At 48.2% G+C, this 18,330-nt stretch overlaps 1 long non-coding RNA gene across 2 annotated transcripts; it reads right to left on the reverse strand.

Moving 5' to 3' along the window:
* Positions 1 to 7,666: 7,666 nt before the first annotated feature.
* On the reverse strand, positions 7,667 to 18,094 carry LOC308629004. 2 transcript variants are annotated; one of them, XR_014017619.1, is made up of 4 exons: positions 17,911 to 18,094; positions 15,372 to 15,582; positions 9,864 to 9,928; positions 7,667 to 8,056 (listed from the first exon to the last, which is right to left on the reverse strand). It is a non-coding gene; the product is annotated as an uncharacterized lncRNA (long non-coding RNA). The 2 variants fall into 2 exon arrangements; XR_014017620.1 differs by lacking the exon at positions 15,372 to 15,582 and having other exon boundaries at positions 17,911 to 18,073.
* Between the last annotated feature and the right edge of the window lie 236 nt (positions 18,095 to 18,330).

Below are 18,330 nucleotides of genomic sequence, written 5' to 3' on the forward strand. Positions count from 1 at the left end.
CGGGGAGAGTTCCTTCACCTTGTCCTCTCTTGACCCCCTGCAAAAGATGCAGGAGGCGTCCCAGGGAGTTGCCACAGTAACCCAAAGGCCTACCCGGGGAGCGTCCTAGGCTGTGAGCTCCAAGTCAGCTCCGAGGCTGGGCGCTTGTCTTTGCACCTGCCTGATGGTGCACGAGCACCGGCCTGGCAGAACCGCAGCCCCAGGAATGAAGTCGTGTAAATAAAGGGGTGGGGGACTTTCCTGGTGGTCCAGTGGCTAAGACTCCACATTCCCAACGCAGGGGGCCCAGGTTCGATCCCTGGTCAGGGAACTAGATCCGCATGTCACAACTAAAAGTCCGCATGCTGCAACTAAAAGATCCTGCACGCGGCAACAAAGATCTGCATATTAAATATTAAAAATTAAATATTGAATATTTTAAATATTTACTATTTTAAATATTAAAATTAAAAAATAAAATAAAGAAGTGGTGGAGACAATCCAGCCCTCCCAAAGCCTGTGGTCACCTGGCAGTGCTCGGGAGCCAACGTGAGGACCCCTCATCTGTGTACTGACATTCTTACCTGGCGAGAGGCTAGAGTGTGGATGGAAAGCATCCTGCCGGGCACATGGGTGTTTTTGCAAGTATGAAGGTCCACCCTGTGAACACCATACACCTTCCCTTCTGTGGCTGCCTTAACCCCCTGAACGCAAAGGCTTGGTGGCCAAGCCTGGGCACCGAGGCAGACGCTTGTCGTGATGCGGACGCCCTCGGACGGGCGGGGGCATGTGTGACAGAAGGGGCAGCATGCGGGCCGGGCTGAGAAGCGAGTTCTCCTCCAGGAAGGTGCCTCGGTCCAGAGCTGCTTCCAGATTTTCCAGGAGGTTTCAGCAGCTGGACGGGGCGGACGGCACCAAAAACACATTGCCATGGCTCATGTTGCTCATACAAGCGATCGCAGACCTCCAGAAGTATATATTTGTCTTTCCCAAGGAACAAACATGAGAACCACGTTTGCCTTGGGAGTCTCCCTGGGTTCATGGAAGTGTTTTCACAAATGGCGTTTACCATGCTCCCTGGAGTCTCGGGGCCAGTGGTCCCGAGTCTGATCTCTCTCCACGCTGGGCTGGACTGAACTCACGCTTATTCATTTATTTGTTTGCTTAGCAACATTACTGAGGTATTATTTACATACCATAACATTCACCCATTTAAGGTGTTCAGCTCAGTGGTATTTAGTATAGTCACAGAATTGTGCAGCCATCACCACTGTGTAATTCCAGAACATTCCAATCACAACTCCCGAAACCCTATAGCCACTAGCGGTCGCTCCCCACCACCCTGTCCCCCAAGGCCCAGGTAACCACTATGGATCTGCCTGTTCTGGACATTTCCCATTCATGGAATCATACACTATGTGGTCTTTTGTGACTGGCTCCTTTCACTATGCGTACGTTTAGGAATGTTTTCAAGGCTCATCCAGGTTGCAGCACGTATGAGTACTTTGTTTCTTTCTGTAGCTGAGTAACATTCTGTTGTATGCTGGTGTTTACGTGTTCATCAGTTGATGGACATTTGGTTTGTTTCCACCTTTCAGCTACTATGAATAATGCTGCTGTAAACACTGTGTACAAGGCTTTGTGTGGATGTATGTTTTCATTTCCCCCGGTATATACCTCGGAGTAGAATTGCCTGCTCATATGGTGAGTCTATGTTTAACATTGTGAAAAACGACCAGACGGTTTTCCAAAGTGGCTGCACGTCTTTATATTCCCACAGCAGCGTGTGACGGGAGCCTGGTCCTCATTTGATGCTCTCTGGGGGCAGGGTGTCCATGTCTCAGCAGGGCTGTTCCTTCATTTGGGGATGAAAGGCATTTCCCTGCTCCGAGGAGTGCCTTGGCACCAGGCGTCCACATGCGCTGTCAGCAGTCACGCAAGGGGCCAGCTTCCATACTCAGATGAGCAGGGCAGGTAGACGTTTCTTTTACCACAGGACTTGGGAGAGGACTGGCGGGCTGCTCCTGGGAAAGCTGCACTGGGGCTGCTGCACAAGCAGGCAGCCTTTTATCCCAGTCAGTCATGTAGCACAGGGGTCCCCAACTCCCCGGCCTCGGACCAGTACCGGTCCGCGCCGGTTAGGAACCAGGCCGCACAGCAGGAGGTGAGCCGTGGGCGAGTGAGCCAAGCTTCATCTGCCGCTCCCCATCGCTCCGCGTCGCTTGCATTATGGCCTGAGCCATCGCCATCCCCCCCTCCCCCGTCCGTGGAAAAATTGTCTTCCATGAAACCAGTCCCTGGTGCCAAAAAGGTTGGGGACCGCTGGTGTAGCACAGGAGACTGAGGCCTTCAGCCTGGAGCCCCCGACCTTACAGCTCCAGGTCTCAGGCCTGTGGTCACCGTCCCTGCCCTGATACTAGCGGACCTCAGAGATGTTGTGGGTTCCGTTCCAGACCCCGCAATAAAGCGGATATCACCATAAAGTGAGTCATGAATTTTTTTGGTTTCCCAGTGTGTATAAAAGTTATTTTTACGCTGTAGTCTATTAAGTGTGCAGTAGCATTGTGTCTGGAAAACATTGTACGTACCTTAATTTTAAAACAATGCTGTTGGAAAAATGGTGCTGATAGACTTGCTAAACGCAGGGTTCCCACAAAACATGTTCGTGAAAAATGCAATACTGCGAAGTGCAATAAAGCAAAGCATAATAAAACAAGGTATGCTTGTAGAATGCGGACTATGCATTCTAATTTCTGCAGAGAAAAATAAGGCCCATGCAGCAAACACCTTGAAGGAGTGCTCAGAGAAAAAAGAAGAACAGCAATTGAAATTCACAGTTGAGTGTGTGCTGGGCATCGTGCTGAGCAGTTTACACGCACACATCTGATGTTTGAAGCAGCGCTCTGAGTGGGGCTCTATAATCATCCCATTTTACAGACAGGAGGACGAGGATGAGGGCAGTTGAGGAACGTACCTACCATCCTAGCAGAGCCAGGTGCAAACGCAGGTTGGGGACGCCCTGGCCCCCAGCATGCTATTACACATCCTCCCCAAATATTTGCTGAGCTAATAAACCAGCCCTCCCTGGCCGTCCTGCTTGTCATCACATAAAGGCCAAGTGTGAGGGTCTCCAGGAAGAAAGTGCTGAGACAAGTAAGGGTACAAAGGGTTTAAGGGGGCTAACACCTGTGAGGGGAAAAGTGGAGGAAGTCAGCTTGGGCTGGGACCTGACCAAGTCTGCCTGCCGAGCAGGAGCTCTGGAGTCCAGGGGAGGAGTCTCACGTGGGGCAGAAATGGCCAGGCCTTCGGACCACGGCCTCGCCCGGGCTGACTGGGGCCACCCTGAGAAGGGCACCACCTCAGTGAAATCTGAGGTGGACCCTAAGCCTCTAATGGCTGCGGGCAGTCCGCTAGCCCTGCTCCTGTGTTGGGCAGTGAGTCTCTTTTGGAAGGGAGATCTGTGTGACCACAGTCCACCCCTTGTGCCCACAGGTTCCCTCCCTTGCACATGGGGGGCTCCTCCAGGGGTACCCCAGCCTCTCTTCCTGGGGGAGACTTAAAAGAGGGAGGGAGGAAGGTGGGCGAGGCCCCGCCGCTGCAGCGGGTCTCGGGGCCCCTCCCCTCTCCAGCCTACAGCCCTCCTCAGCTGTCACCTGTGCAGATCTTGGGGGCCTTCCTGGGAGTGTGAGCCATGTCCTCATCCAGGAGGGTCTGAGCCCCTGGTTGCTGAACCGTCTCAGGCTGGGGTGCTGCTCTGTCCATTCACGGTAAGTCACCACAGCGCCAGGAGCACCCTCAGAAGCCAGCCCCACCGGTCTTGGCAATATGTGCTGGCCGAGCCTTGCAGCCCTTTTCCTGCAGTATCGTCCCAGCTACACTGGAACTTAATTCTGACAGGCCTGGTGGCCCAGAGAGGGTGTGGGGACAGTCACCTGTTGCCTTATGGGGAAGAGGCTTCTGTATCGTCTCCCCCGGGGCCGGCTGGCTCTAGCTGGGGAGGGGGGCTACGTCTGCAGGCTCAGGTGGCTGAAGGCCTCTGAGGAATCAAATTCTGCATGCACACACTCAGGTCTCCACCCCCCGGGGTCCCCAGGGGTCCCAAGCAGGGTCCTGACATCGGTAGCAGTCCTGCCTCGGCTGAGCAATCAACCATCTGTGAAGTTCAGCCACTCTGGCCATCAGGTCTGAATGTGAGCTTGAGTTTTTGCTGCTTTACTGCCTGAGTTTCTTTGAAGCTGCTAATGAGACTGCTGGCTCCCACACATGGTTCTCAATCGCCTAAGTGCCCTCAGCTTGTCATTATCGTCTATAAGTCAGTGCAACTTAGTCAACGAGCCTCCGGTTCCATCTTCCCCCCACCCCCCCCACCCCCACTCCTCTACCTTTCAAGCAACCAGATCAGTTTGGATCATGACACTGGCCAGACTGCTGGCCAGTGCGGCCCCTGTTACCAGCCGGTCCGCCAGCTCCGTCCCCCAAGTTATCCCCAGGGAAAGTGTTAGCAGCTGGGCCCCGGGCCAGGAATGGGCTTCCCTCACTGCCCCGGTGGTGAGTGGTCCGGTCTGCAATTCCATCCTGCTGCCTGCTTTGTTGGACTGCTCCACTCCGAGTCCCAGCTTGTTCTCCAGGACGTAGATGCTGAGGCGGAGGTTTCTTGGGAAGAAACACCTTCAAGGGGGAAAAGGGGGGCAGCAGGACTGGGCAGGAGGCACCACGGACCGCAACGTGCCAGCCCAGCGGGCAGCTCTGGAGCACCTGCCCATGGGGGGGGTCCCACGCTGAGTGGAAATAGGTGTCCTCATCCCACCTACCACCTTGCTGGCAGTCGCTGGGATCACCCGAGAAGAGTGTGACCTGGGCTTGAAGCTAATGGCTGGAGGCTCCCAGTTAGTTCACCCTGCTTCTTGCAGCTGGGCAGCGGTCCTTTCCTGGAGGGGCTCTGAGCAGCACACCTCCGCATCTGCACAGAGATGGTGTCAGTATTTGTGGAATCCATCCCTTCCGCGGAGAGCCCTCAGCATTGTCACCCTGGGCTGTTTTGTGGAGAGTAACGTACTCCCTCTGGGAGACTGGCATGGTCCTGGCCCTTTTCTGTGAAACCGGGCCCTACCCAGGTGTTGAGCATCTTTTCATGTTCTTATCGGTCATTTGTATATCTCCTTTGGAGAAGTGTCTATTCATATCCTTTGCCCATTTTAAAATTGGGTTATTTGTCTTTTTATTATTGAGTTGTGATAGTTCTTCATATATTCTAGATACAAGTCTCTTCTAAGTATGATTTGAACTTTTTTTTCCTCTCTGTCGGTTTTTTCATTTTCTTGATGTCTTCTGAAGCACAAAAGTATTAAATTTTGAGGATGTCGAATGTATCTTTTTTGCTGTTGTTGCTTATGCTTTTGGTGTCATATCAAAAGAGCCATCACCTAATCCAAGGTCTATATGTATATTTTCTTCTAAAAGTTTTACAGTTTTTGCCCTCACATTTAGGTCTTTGATCAATTTTGAGTTAATTTTTGTGTCTAGTGTGAGAGAGGGATCTAGCTTCTTTCCTTTCCATGTGGGTATCCAGTTTTCCCAGCACGATTTGTTGAAAAAACTGTCCTTTCGTCATTGAATCATCATGGCACCCTTCTGAAAAATCATTTGACCATACATGTGAGGGTTTATTTCTGGGCTCTGTATTCTACTCCAGCTGGTCTATGTAACTCTCCATATGCCAGTACTGTTCTGTCTTGATTACTGTAGTTTTGTAGTCAGTTTGAAACTGGGAAGTGTGAGCGCTCCAACTTTGTTCTTCTTTTCCAAGATTGTTTTGGCTATTCTGAATCTCTTGAATTTCCATATGAATTTAAGGATTCGTTTGTCAATTTCCGCAAAGAAGCCACCTGGGAGTTTGGTAAGGATTGTATTGAGTCTGATATACAAGTGGTATCAGGGAAACGCAAATAAAAATCAATTTGGGGAGTACCACCATCTTAATGATATTCAGTCTTCCAATCCCTGAACACGGGATATTTTTCCATTTATTTAGGTCTTCTTTAATTTCTTTCAACAATGTATTGTAGTTTTCAGAATATATGTTTTGCACTTCTTTTGTTAATTTACTCGTAAATATTCATGGAATTGCTTACTTAATTTCATTTTTGTTTTGTTCATTGCTTCTGTATAGAAATACAATTGATTTTTCGTATATTGATCTTGTCCTGTAACCTTGCTGAACTTGTTTACTAGTTCTAATAGTTTTCTAGTTGTGTCTTTAGAAGTTTCTATATACAAGGTCACATCATCTGCAAATAGAGTTTTCCTTCTTCATTCCAATCTGGATGTCTTTTGTTTCATTTTCTCACCTCATTGCCAGCCCAGTCCACTGTTAGCTGTATTCCCAAAGAAAGTTTGTGTCACCAAAAGTCAAGTAGGGAACGTTCAGAGCAGTACTCTTCATAACAGCCCCAAACTGGAGCCTCCAGTGCCCACCATCTGAAGAGTGGATACGTAGCGGGGTGTGTTCAACCACGGATCCTGCAGCAGTGAGCGTGGGCCCTCTGCAGGGTGGCAACAACACAGATGAGCCTCACCTACTGCTGAGGGAGAGAATGCCCATGCACAAGAGAACCCAGTTCCTCCGTAAGTTAAACGTAGACTCACCACGTGACCCAGCAATTCCACTCCAAGGAATATACCCAAGAGAAATGCAAACATATGTTCACACAAAACCTTGTGTGCAAATCTTCACAGCAGCACTATTCCAAAAATGGAAACAACCCAACTGTCCATCAATGGATGGATGGATGGATAAACAAAAGGTGATCCATCCATATAATGGAATATTATTTAGTCACAAAAGGGAATGAAGCACTGACACAGGCTACCATGTGGGTGAACCTCAAAAACAAGATGCTGAGTAGGGACTTCCCTGGCGGTCCAGTGGTTAAGACTCCCTGCTTCCACTGCAGGGGACATTGGTTAGATCCCTGGTTGGGGAACTAGGAGCCTGCCTGTCGCATGGCACAGCCTAAAAATTAATAAAATAAAACATTAAAAAAAAAACGATGCTGAGTGAAGGAAGACAGACACAAAGGGAAGACACGTATTGCATGATCCTATTTACGTGAAATGTCCAGAATAGGTAAGTCCATAGGGACAGAATGTGGATTAGTGGTTGCCAGGGCTGAGGAAATAGGAGGGTAGGGACTGACTGCTCACAGTGTTCCTTTCAGGTGAGGAAAACGTTCTGGAACTAGGTAAGGCCGATAGTTGCACAACATTGTGAATGCCACGAAGTTGTACACTGTAACAAGGTTGAAATGGTGACTTTTATGTTATGAGAATTTTACCACAATAAAAAAATTAACCCCCCCCGCCCCCCCAATACACACACACACAAAATAAAACACTGGGGAAACAAAAGACAGAAGTCCGTATAATTCCATTTACCCCAAGTCACCAACCTGGCTACAGGAATGCGTGATACTAGAAGTCAGGTGGTGGTCACTCTGGGGAGGGGTGGCCAGGTGGGGAGGTCTCTGGGGTGCTGGGCACATCCTGCTGGTGACCTGGGTGTGTTTAGTTTGCGAAAATTCACTGAGTTGTGCACTTTCCAGTGTGTGTGTTTTCCCTCAAGAACAAGTTAAGAGATGAAAAATCAAGCAGTGCTTCTCTTTTTTTAATGATAAAAGAACAACACATCCATTTAAGAAAATAAATTGCAGAAAAAGCACAGAGCAGAAGGAAACGCCAAGGTCCCCGTCACCTTTCCAGTCTTTTCCTGGAGAGCCTTGGGCCCCAGGGCAGCGGCCAGCACTGAAGCCTGAAGCTGGTGAAAACCAACGCTCTGGTTTTGGCAGATGGTTTCTGGCAGACGGATCAAGTCGACCTGGTGCTGGTGAGCGGTGAGTCCCCAGCCTGGGGCACGCCTTCCTCCTGGTCTCTGGGTCACGTCTTTCACGTTTCAAGTTCATGCTTTGGTTTTTCTCACGCCACTCATGTTTATCACAGAGGGCCAGCGGGCCGTCAGGCTCCTAATGAGAAGCTTCGACCTTTTCCACTCTAGAGCTGGGCTATCCTTCTGCTCTATAAGCTTTAAAAAAAATAGCATGTGGGTTCTTGGGGCAGGACGTTCAGTTTGCAAACAGTTTCTGAATGACACAACCCATTTTGATAAAATATGACTGTCAAAATACATATTGGCATGAATTTGGGAAAGGTTTTATTTATTTATTTATTTATTTTGTTTATTTATTTATAAATATGCGTTGGGTCTTCGTTGCTGTGCGCGGACTTTCTCTAGTTGCAGCGAGCAGGGGCTACTCTTTGTTGCGGTGCGCGGGCCTCTCATTGCGGTGGCTTCTCTTGTGGAGCACGGGCTCTAGGCGCTCAGGCTCAGTAGTTGTGGCGCACGGGCTTAGTTGATCTGCGGCATGTGCGATCTTCCCAGACCAGGGCTCGAACCCGTGTCCCCTGCACGGCAGGTGGATTCTTAACCACCGCACCACCAGGGAAGCCCTGGGAAGTGTTTTAATGTGTGAGCCTCCCCCAAATGTGAAATTTACTGGCTTGTTCATGACTGCTAAGCTCATTCTGCACATGCTACTCCCTTTGCTTCCCGAGAAAAGAGCAAATGACTCATTTCGATTATTCCCCCACTTTAGGGAATCTGAGGGAAAAGTCTGGCAGCACAGACATCTTTTGTATGAGACCCAATCTCTTTTTTTTTTTTTTGCGGTACGCGGGCCTCTCACTGTTGCGGCCTCTCCCGTTGTGGAGCACAGGCTCCAGATGCGCAGGCCCAGCGGCCATGGCTCACGGGCCCAGCCACTCCGCGGCATGTGGGATCTTCCCGGACCGGGACACGAACCCGTGTCCCCTGCATCGGCAGGCGGACTCTCAACCACTGCGCCACCAGGGAAGCCCTGAGAGACAATCTTTTGATTGTCTCAGTGGGCGAGACAATCATTTAAATGATCTTTTCAGAGTGCAGGTGACTGGGTCCCACCCAAACCTGTGGACAGACCTCCCAGAGAGAAGCTGGGTGCACCTGAATGCAAACCTGTGCAGGTGCATGCACCACGTAAATCTGTGTGGGTGAGTGTTTGTGTTTTACCTTTTAAATGCTAAATGTCAGGCCTCCCTGGTGGCGCAGTGGTTAAGAATCCTCCTGCTAACGCAGGGGACACGGGTTTGAGCCCTGGTCTGGGAAGATCCCACATGCCGCGGAACAACTAAGCCCGTGCACCACAACTACTGAGCCCACACACCACAACTACTGAAGCCCACATGCCTAGAGCCTGTGCTCTGCAACAGAGAAGCCACCACAATGAGAAGCCTGTGCACCACGATGAAGAGGAGCCCCCGCTCGCCGCAACTAGAGAAAGCCCGTGCACAGCAGCAAAGACCCAACACAGCCAAAAATAAAAAAATAAATGAAATAAATAAATTTTAAAAAATAAAAAAAAATAAATGCTAAATGTCTCATGCATATAAAAGAGTGTATATATCACAATGCATCTTTTAACTAACAAGAAGAAAGTGAGCACCCATGTCCCCACCATCCAAACTAAGAAGTAGAGTATAACCAGCACCTCCAAGCAGGGGGAACCTTCTTCAGTGGAGAGTTTCACCCAGTCCACACCCCCCCACTGCCACCTTGCTGGGCTCCTGACCCTGAGTCTGGGGTGTCTTTGGCTTCAGTTCTTAAGGGGTGGGGGTAGTGTTGCCTGGCCATGTGGGGCAGGGGTGGCCATCCAGGGTCCCACTTCTCTGGACACTTCCAAGCAGGGCCCTGTTTCCAGCACCAGGCATCTCCTTGGGCTGTACATCAAGGGTGCTGGCAATTGGCACAAATCAGGTGTTCCCCCCGCTCAGGAAGACGGTTATTAAACACTTACCAACACCTAAGTGGATGATTGATCCCCGACTTCTAGGACCTTCTGTTTAGTTGAGGTGGTAGAACCTACAAGTGTAAATAACTTGAGAATGTTGATGAGACCACTTCTGGGTATTTATCCAAAAGAACTGAAAGCAGGGTCTTGAAGAGATATTTGCACAACCAGGTTTGTAGCAGTGTTATTCACAGTAGCCAAGAGGTGGAGACAACCCAAGCGTCCACGGATGGCTGAATGGATAAGCAGAATGTGATCCACCCATACTCTGGAATACTGTTCAGCCTTAAGGGGGAAGGAAATCCTGCAATATGTTACAGAATGGGTGAACCCTGAGGACATTATGACCTACGATGTAAGCCAGACACAGAAGGACAAATACTGTGTGATTCCACTTATATGAAGTCTCTGAAGTCATCAAAATCATAGAAACAGAAAGTAGAATGGTGGTTCCCAGAAGCTGGGGGAGGGGGAGAGGGAGTTGCTTAATGGGATGGAGTTCAGTTTGAAAAGATAAAAACGTTCTGGAGCTCTGTGATGCGGTGCAAATACCTAACAGTACTGAACTGTACACTTAAAAGTGGTTAAGACCGTACATTTTATGTTATGTGTTTTTTACCACAACCAGAAAAAGAAAAGGATTTGATGACAGCAGATTGCTGTACTGGGGAGAGCCCTGGCCCAGAATTCAGGAAACTTGGGTTTTCGTCCACGTCTCCCGTTTCCTGGTGGCCTTAGGCAAGTCACTTGCCATTGCTGGACTCTGGTTTCCTTCTCTCAGAGAATGAGGGGTGTGTTTAAGGCTTCCCAGCTCAGAAAGCTGAGTATGCACAGAGCCTGACACATTTCCTCATTGACTTTCACTCAAGTGTGACATTTACAAAAAAACTACACACATCAACACATTCTCTCAAACCAAACACACCACCTAATGCCATTGAACGAATGGACCACCATTTCTTTATCCATTTCACTGGTGATGGAAATTGGGGTGGATTCCAGTTTGGGGTGAGTCTGAACAGTGCTGCTCCGACTGTTCTGGCACTTCCATGGGGCACACAGGACTTGCATCTGTTGCGTGCCTGAGGAGCAGAATTGTTGGGCCCCAGGTTGAGTGGTAAGCCATGCAATGCCAAACAGTTTCCAAGGTGGTTGAACCAATTCCTACTCTCACCAGCAGATGCTCCTCCTCCTCGCCAGCTAGGTAGTGTTGGTCCTTTTCAGTTTGGTCTTTCTGGCGGGTCTGCAGTGGGTTTGGTTTGCATTTCCCTGGTGACCGATGAGGCTGGGCACCTTTTATATTCCAATCATCCTCTCTATCCATCAGAAGTGACGTGCCCATTTTTTCTATACTGCACCTAGCTCCTCCCACTGCCTTTCCATTCTTTTAATGGTGTCTTTTGATGAGTTCTTAATGTAGCCCAATTTATCAACTTTTTTCCTTTATAGTGTTTAGCACTTTTTGTGCTTATTTTAAAAGAAATCTTGAAAAAAAAAAAAGAAATTCCCTCGCCATCCAGTGTTTAGGACTCGGTGCTTTCACTGGTGTGGCCTGGGTTCAATCCCTGGTCAGGGAACTAAGATCCCATGAGCTGCACAGCTCGGTGAAAAAACAAACAAACAAACAAAAACTTTACCTGCTCCAAGATTATAAACATATTTCCTTCTACAAGTTTTATGGTTTTACTTTTCACACTTAGCTCTTCAATTCAGCTGGAATTGTTTTTTCTGTATGGTGTGAGGTTTGGGTCAAGATTTAGTTTTCACCCTTATGGGTAGCCATTGACCCAGAGCCAATGATTGAAAAGGCCATCCTTCCACCACCACAAGGCATTATCCATTGTGTCATAAATAGATTGACTGTATATATGTGTCTTTTCCAGGACTCTCTATTCATTTGGCCTATTTATCTATTCTTGCACCAATACCTCACTGCCTTAATTACTGTCATGGTTATGATATCTGGTAACGAAGGTCCTCCAGAGTTGTTGTTCTTCAAGATTGCCTTGGCTGTATTTGTCCTTTTGCATTTCCATGTGAATTCTGGAATTAGTATTTCTAAAATAAGCATTTATAAACTAAATCCCCTGCTTTACTTGTGGGCCACACATTTTGATATGTTGTATTTTCAGTAACATTCAGTTCAAAGTATTTTCAAATTTCCCTTGTGATTTTTTTGACCCATGGGTTACTTAGGTATTTCCAAATATTTGGGGTTTGCATTGTTTTGTTATTGATTTTATTCCAATATAAACAGAGAACATATTCTGCATGATTTCAGTCCTTTTAAATTTGTTGAGATTTGTTTATGGCCCAGCATTTGGTTTATCTTCCTGAGTGTACTATGTGCAATAGAAAAGAATGTGTTGGGTGTAGTGTTTGATAAATATCAGATCAAGACAGCTCACATTGTCATTCAGATCACTTGTGTCCATCCCGAGATTTTTGTCCATTTGTTCGATGGGTGTTAAAATCTCCAACAATGGTTGTTGGATTATCTATTTTTCTGTTTAATTCTGTCCGTTTTTGCTTCACATATTTCGAAGCTATGAGGCACATACCAAGTTATGGTTTTTGTCTTCTTGATGAGTTAACCATTTTTCATTAAGCAGCGTCCCTTTTTATCTCTGACAAGCACTGTGTTGAGGTCCATTTTATCTGATGTTAATACAGCCTCTCCAGCCTTGTTAAGCTTAGTGTTTGCACGATATATGTTTTTGAAGTGTCTCTCGAAAATAGCATATGGCAGAGTCTCGCTTTTCTATCCTTTTAATTGAAGTGTTTAATGCTTAACATTTAATATTATGGTCAAGTTGGTGAGATTTAGGTCTATCATCTATTTGTTTTATGTTTGTTCTTTCTAAAATGTCCTTTTTTTTTTTTAAGGAAAGCCAACGTTGGGGGAAGATGTGGAATTCTTTTTTAATTTATTTATTTTTAGTTTTGGCTGTTTGGGTCTTGTTTCTGTGCGAAGGCTTTCTCTAGTTGTGGCAAGCGGGGGCCACTCTTCATCGCGGTGCGCAGGCCTCTCACTATCGCGGGCTCTCTTGTTGTGGAGCACAGGCTCCAGACCTCCAGGCTCAGGAGTTGTGGCATACGGGCCTAGTTGCTCCACGGCATGTGGGATCTTCCCAGACCAGGGCTTGAACCCATGTCCCTTGCATTGGCAGGCAGATTCTTAACTACTGCGCCACCAGGGAAGCCCTAAAATGTCCTCTTTTGTTTTCTTTTGGATTATCTGAATATTTTTCAATTTTCTAGTTTATTGATTGTATTTTTAGGTGTGGCTCTCTGTGTTAATTTTTTAGTGGTTGCTTTAGGGATTACAATACATATCCTTAACTTTTCACAGTCTTCTTTGAGTTAACATTGTACCAAGTCACATGAAATGTAGAACACTTTCTTTTTTTTAAAAATTAATTAATTAATTAATTAATTAATTAATTTAGTTTTGACTGTGCTGGGTCTTTGTTGCTTTGCGCAGGCTTTCTCTAGCTGTGGTGAGCGGGGGCTACTCTTCATTGCAGTGCGCGGGCTTCTCACTGCGGTGGTTTCTCTTGTTGCGGAGCACGGGCTCTAGGCGCACAGGCTTCAGTAGTTGTGGCTTGTGGGCTCTAGAGCACAGGCTCAGTAGTTGTGGTGCATGGGCTTAGTTGCTCTGCAGCATGTAGGATTTTCCTGGACCAGGGGTCAAACCTGTGTCCCCTGCATTGGCAGACGGATTCTTAACCACTGTGCCACCAGGGAAGTCCCAAAATGTAGAACACTTTCAATGTCATAGGTCCATTTTTTGCTATAGATTTGCGATAGTATACTTAAATGCAGTAAACCCCCCCACCATTCAACGTTATAATTTTGCTTTAAATAGACATGTCTTTTAGAGAAATGAAGAGGAAAAATATTCTTTTATATTTGTTCAGGTATTTACCATTCCTGATGCTCTTCATTCTTTCCCGATGACCAAGTTTCTATCTGGTACCATTTTCCTTCAGTCTGAAGAATTTCCTTTAGCATTTCTTGTAGTTTAGGTCTGCTGGTGATGAATTCTCTTAATTTCCTTGTATAGCAAAATATCTTTATTTACCCTCATTCTGGAAAGATAGTTTGAAAGTTTGGCATTCTGCAAAAGGGTTCACGGGCTTTCTTTCAATACTGAAAGGTGTTGGTCCACTTTCTTCTGGCCTCCATAGCTTCCGATGAGAAGTCAGCAGTGTCACTTCATTGTTCCCTGCATGAGAGGTGTTGTTCTCCTGTGGCTACTCATAAGATTTTTCTCTTTACACCCAGCTTCCAACAGTTTGACTATGCTGTGCCTGTGCATAGTTCTCTTTGAGTTTATCTTAGTTGGGGATTGTGGAATTCTTCAAGCATGTAAATTTATGCCTTTCACCAAATATAGAAAATTCTGTAAATTATGTCTTCAAATACTCTTCAAATACTCTTTCCTGCCCTATTCTTTCCTCCCTTTTTGTGATTTTAATTGCACAGATGTCAACATTTTGATTCTATACCAGAGATCCCTTATGCTCTTTTTATTTATTCCCCACTCCTTCCTTTTCAGACTGAATAAATTCTGTTGATATACCTTCAAGTTCACTGATTTTTCTTTCCTCTGTCATTCCACTCTTCTGTTTGGCCCATTCAGTTAACTTTATGTTTAGGAAATTTTAACTTTCAGTTCTAGAATTTCCTTTTTAAGATATATTTTCCAGTTCTCTGCTGTGATTTATTTATTTATTTGTTTATTTATTTATTTTGGCCATGCCATATGGCATGTGGGATCCTAGTCCCCCAACCAGGGATCAAGTCTGTGCCCCCTGCAGTGGAAGCACGGAGTCTTAACCACTGGACCACTAGGGAAGTCCCAACTCTGCTGTGATTTTTAAAAAAATCTTTTCACTCGTTAAAAGCATATTTTTCTTTACATGAGTGATTATAATAGTTTAAAATTTTCTTTTGCTAATTCCATCACCTGTGTTGTCAGGGATCAATTGCCCATACTTTCTTTTTTTTTTTTTTTTTTGAGAATGGCTAAGATTCTCCTTTTCTTTGTTTAGTAACTTTAGATTGTGTCCTGGATATTGTGTTATTTTGTGTTGACCTTGGATTCTCTTATATTAACTCAAAGAGCATTGATTTGATTATTTCTGTGTTTGTCTTAGCAAATGGAAGGTGACTTGGTGGGGCTCAGACAGCAAATACTGTCCCTTGGACAGCAGCTCAGACCTCATCTCAGTTCTTTTATTCTTAACCAAGATGCTTGGAGTCTCCCTATGCCTGTGTTCCAATGTCACCTGGAGATTTAGGCCCAGGTTACAAACAGAATTTGGGTCTCCCCTTCTCTGACTCCTTCCTTTCTGGGATGCCCCCAAATACTTTCCAGAGGGTGTCACTGCCCAAACTCTATCTCCTGGCTCTCAGGCCAGCAGGACTGCAGGTGTTTTGTTGGTGTTTATCTGCCCTGCATGGCATGGCCTGCCCTTAGGCTAGAAGCTGTGAAAGCAGGCAGCTCACCGGGCCGTTCTCTTCTTCCAGGGCTTCTCCTCTCCAGCACCTGCCTGTGCTCACTCTGGCTACTCCAGGTGAGCATTATGTTGTCCAGAGTTCATAGTGCTGTCGGTGGCGGGTTAGTTCAGTAGGAGTTTACATACTGGCAATGGAAGTCTGGCTTGTCCATTTCTGTGCAGAGATCCTGTCTGGGATCTTAAAATCCATTTGCATCGATCTGTAGAGTATGTTGGGGGAGAAATGACATTTTTACAATACTTAGCCTTCCAATTCTTGAACTTGGTATATCCCTCCATGTAATTATTTTTTCTGTAATTTCTCTCAATTGTGTTTTACAATTTTTTGTCTATAGGTCTTGAGCTCTTTTGTGTTAGTTTTATATTAAGGTATTTGGTGATGCTGCTGCAAGCCAAGAATGCCTGGGGCCACCAGATGCTGAAAGAGGCAGGAAGGATCCTCCTGGAACCTCCAGAGGGAGCGTGACCCTGCTGACACCTTGATTTTGGACTTTTGGTTTCTAGAACTATGAGAATAAGTTTCTGTTGTTTTAAGCCCCCAAGTTTGTGATAATGTTACAACGGCCCTAAGAAACGAATGCGCCTGCATTTACAATCAGTTATGTGTTCATCCTGGGACGTGGATCCCCTCTTGACTGCGGCACAGCCCTCTGAGTCTGAAGCGCTGAGGGCTGCCGGCTGGGGCAGGGAAGTCTGGTGAACCAAGACTCTGGGAACAGGGTCGGGCCACCAGCTGCCATCTAGCTGCCTGTCTTTTTTGAAGATTGTTTTGTTGTGTTGTATTTCAGGCAGACAACAAAAGCATAGGACATATAACAAACACTGCGTATCTTTCACACAGCCAGAGCAACACGGAAATGACTGACTCGTGGTTCTGTTTATTCTTCTATTTGAGAGCGTGTCTGATGCTGTCTCCATTTCATTGAGAAGAATATACTGCTTAATAAACCGTAAAGTCCCACACAGCTGCCGGCCTGGGAGGCTGCCTGTTTGCTCATGGCCTTGCACGTTTGCACCGCTGTAGGTGGCGAGGCTGTACTGTTTTTGGGTTCTGCCGTTCTCACTTAACAAGAAACATTTTTCCCTGTTTAAACCTGGTGTTTATATTTACACTCATTTTCAGGCCCTTTTTTCTCTTCATGCTACTTGGGATTTTTGTTTCAAACTACAGAAGTCACAGGGAAGCTGCTTGTTGAAGCAAGTAAAACCACACAGCGATATTCAAAGAAAATGCCCCAAGTCCCCAGGGTGGCCAAGGTTAACAGTTTGGTAGCGTTTCCCTGCCCTCCCATCGGGAGGAGGGGAGGAGCCACGTGGCTTCCGCCCTCACCCCCGCTCTCCAGGCTGGCCGTGCTCTGGAGGGCACCAGATGCGGGAGAGTGCCTAAGCGGTCGGTCGGTAACTCCCACCTTCCCTGGGGGCGACCCCTCTGGAAGGAGAATTGGGCGGAGCGGGGTGGGGCGGGGAAGGCGGCGCACGGACGCTTCACCTCCCACACTTCCTGCTGGACTGAAGGGCGCCCCGGAGGACTCTGGGGGTGATGTCAGCACCACTGCGGGGCGGAGGGTTGGAGGGGTCCTGGCGGGCCTTCAGAGGACGCAGGAAGTCCCTGCACTGTAGGGAAGCAGGAGGGGCCTGAAATGGCACCACCTCCTCCCTTCACTGAAGATCTGAGTAACTACAGAGGCGGACGGGAGGGGGACCCCCTCCCCCGGGCCTCAGAACCCGGGGGTCACGGTCTCGCGGCAGCCAGTGATCTGCCCAGTAGCACGGCTGCTAACTCTTCTACCCTACCTCCGATCTGAGTGTTTTGAGTGTAGACTACGGTGTACACCTCTGTTTCCCACTACGGAGGTCGCACCCGGGGTTGAAGTCAGCTTACTTTTGTTTGGTGCACCTGAACATTTTCTAATGAGTTGTCAATATTAAAGATGATGAGATCTTACACGTAATTCCACATTTCTGCTCTGGCTCGAAAACCAGACTGTCCGCCCCCGCTGGGCTCAAAGAGCGGTGGGGATGGCGCGCAGGCACGCCGGGTGCAAGGTCCCCCACCCCAGGTTTGTTCCACCCCTTTCCTTTCCTGCCTTCTGGGCACTCAAGTTCGGGTGCAAAATTCCGGTTCTCTCTTCGCAGGGTTCCCCCCTGACACTGTGGCCCGTGGAGGCCCCTTTCCAGGCTCCAACCGCCGCGCCCATTGTCTAAACCCGCCCCGTGAGCGGGGCTCACGGGGGCCGGCGGGTTCTTTTGTTAGGCGGTTAGAAAAGATCATTTACGTGTCAACAGCTTCCCGCATTGTGCTGCGGTCCGTGTGACTGCGGCGCGGGCTCTTCAGCTGGAGCGAGGCCGGAGGCACCTCTCTGGGTCCCCCGCCGCCCCCCCCAAAAAAAAGGGAGAGAAGAGAACCACTAGGCATGTCCCAGAATACGATCTTTCGGGAAAAAAAACCCCGAAAACACGCAGGAGAGAACTTTACATGAACTCTTTCTACAGAGAAAGTGCTCGTAAGGTTATTTTAGATAACTTACTTCGTCAAAAGGACAGAACGGGAAATAAGGACCCGAGGAAGACCTCCAGGCTGGACGCTCCCTACGGGAGCTGCTGGTCCCGGCCGGCGCCGCCGTCTCACCCAGTAATTTACAGACACTCGTGTGCAGGGGCCGCGCCGCCGGAGAAGATGAGTCACCCTGGCGCGGCCCCGGGCGCCGACCCCCGCCCCGCCCCCGCCGCCCGAGCAGCGGCCCTCACGGCGCGAGACGCCGGATCTCGGGCGGACCGAGGCGCCGGGCCGAGGGGCAGGCCAGCGCTCGCCCCGCCCGGTGCGCCGAGCTCCGGGTCTCGCGCCCGCCGGGCAGCAATGGCGCCGACGCCGAGGCCGCCTCCCTGCCTCGGCCCCGGGCTCCAGCCCGCACCCTCCAGGGGCGCCAGGTCCCCGCGGGCGGCGGCTC

The sequence above is a fragment of the Mesoplodon bidens genome, assembly GCF_964165515.1.
Source record: "Mesoplodon bidens genome assembly, chromosome: 15".
NCBI classification, from domain to species: domain Eukaryota; kingdom Metazoa; phylum Chordata; class Mammalia; order Artiodactyla; family Ziphiidae; genus Mesoplodon; species Mesoplodon bidens.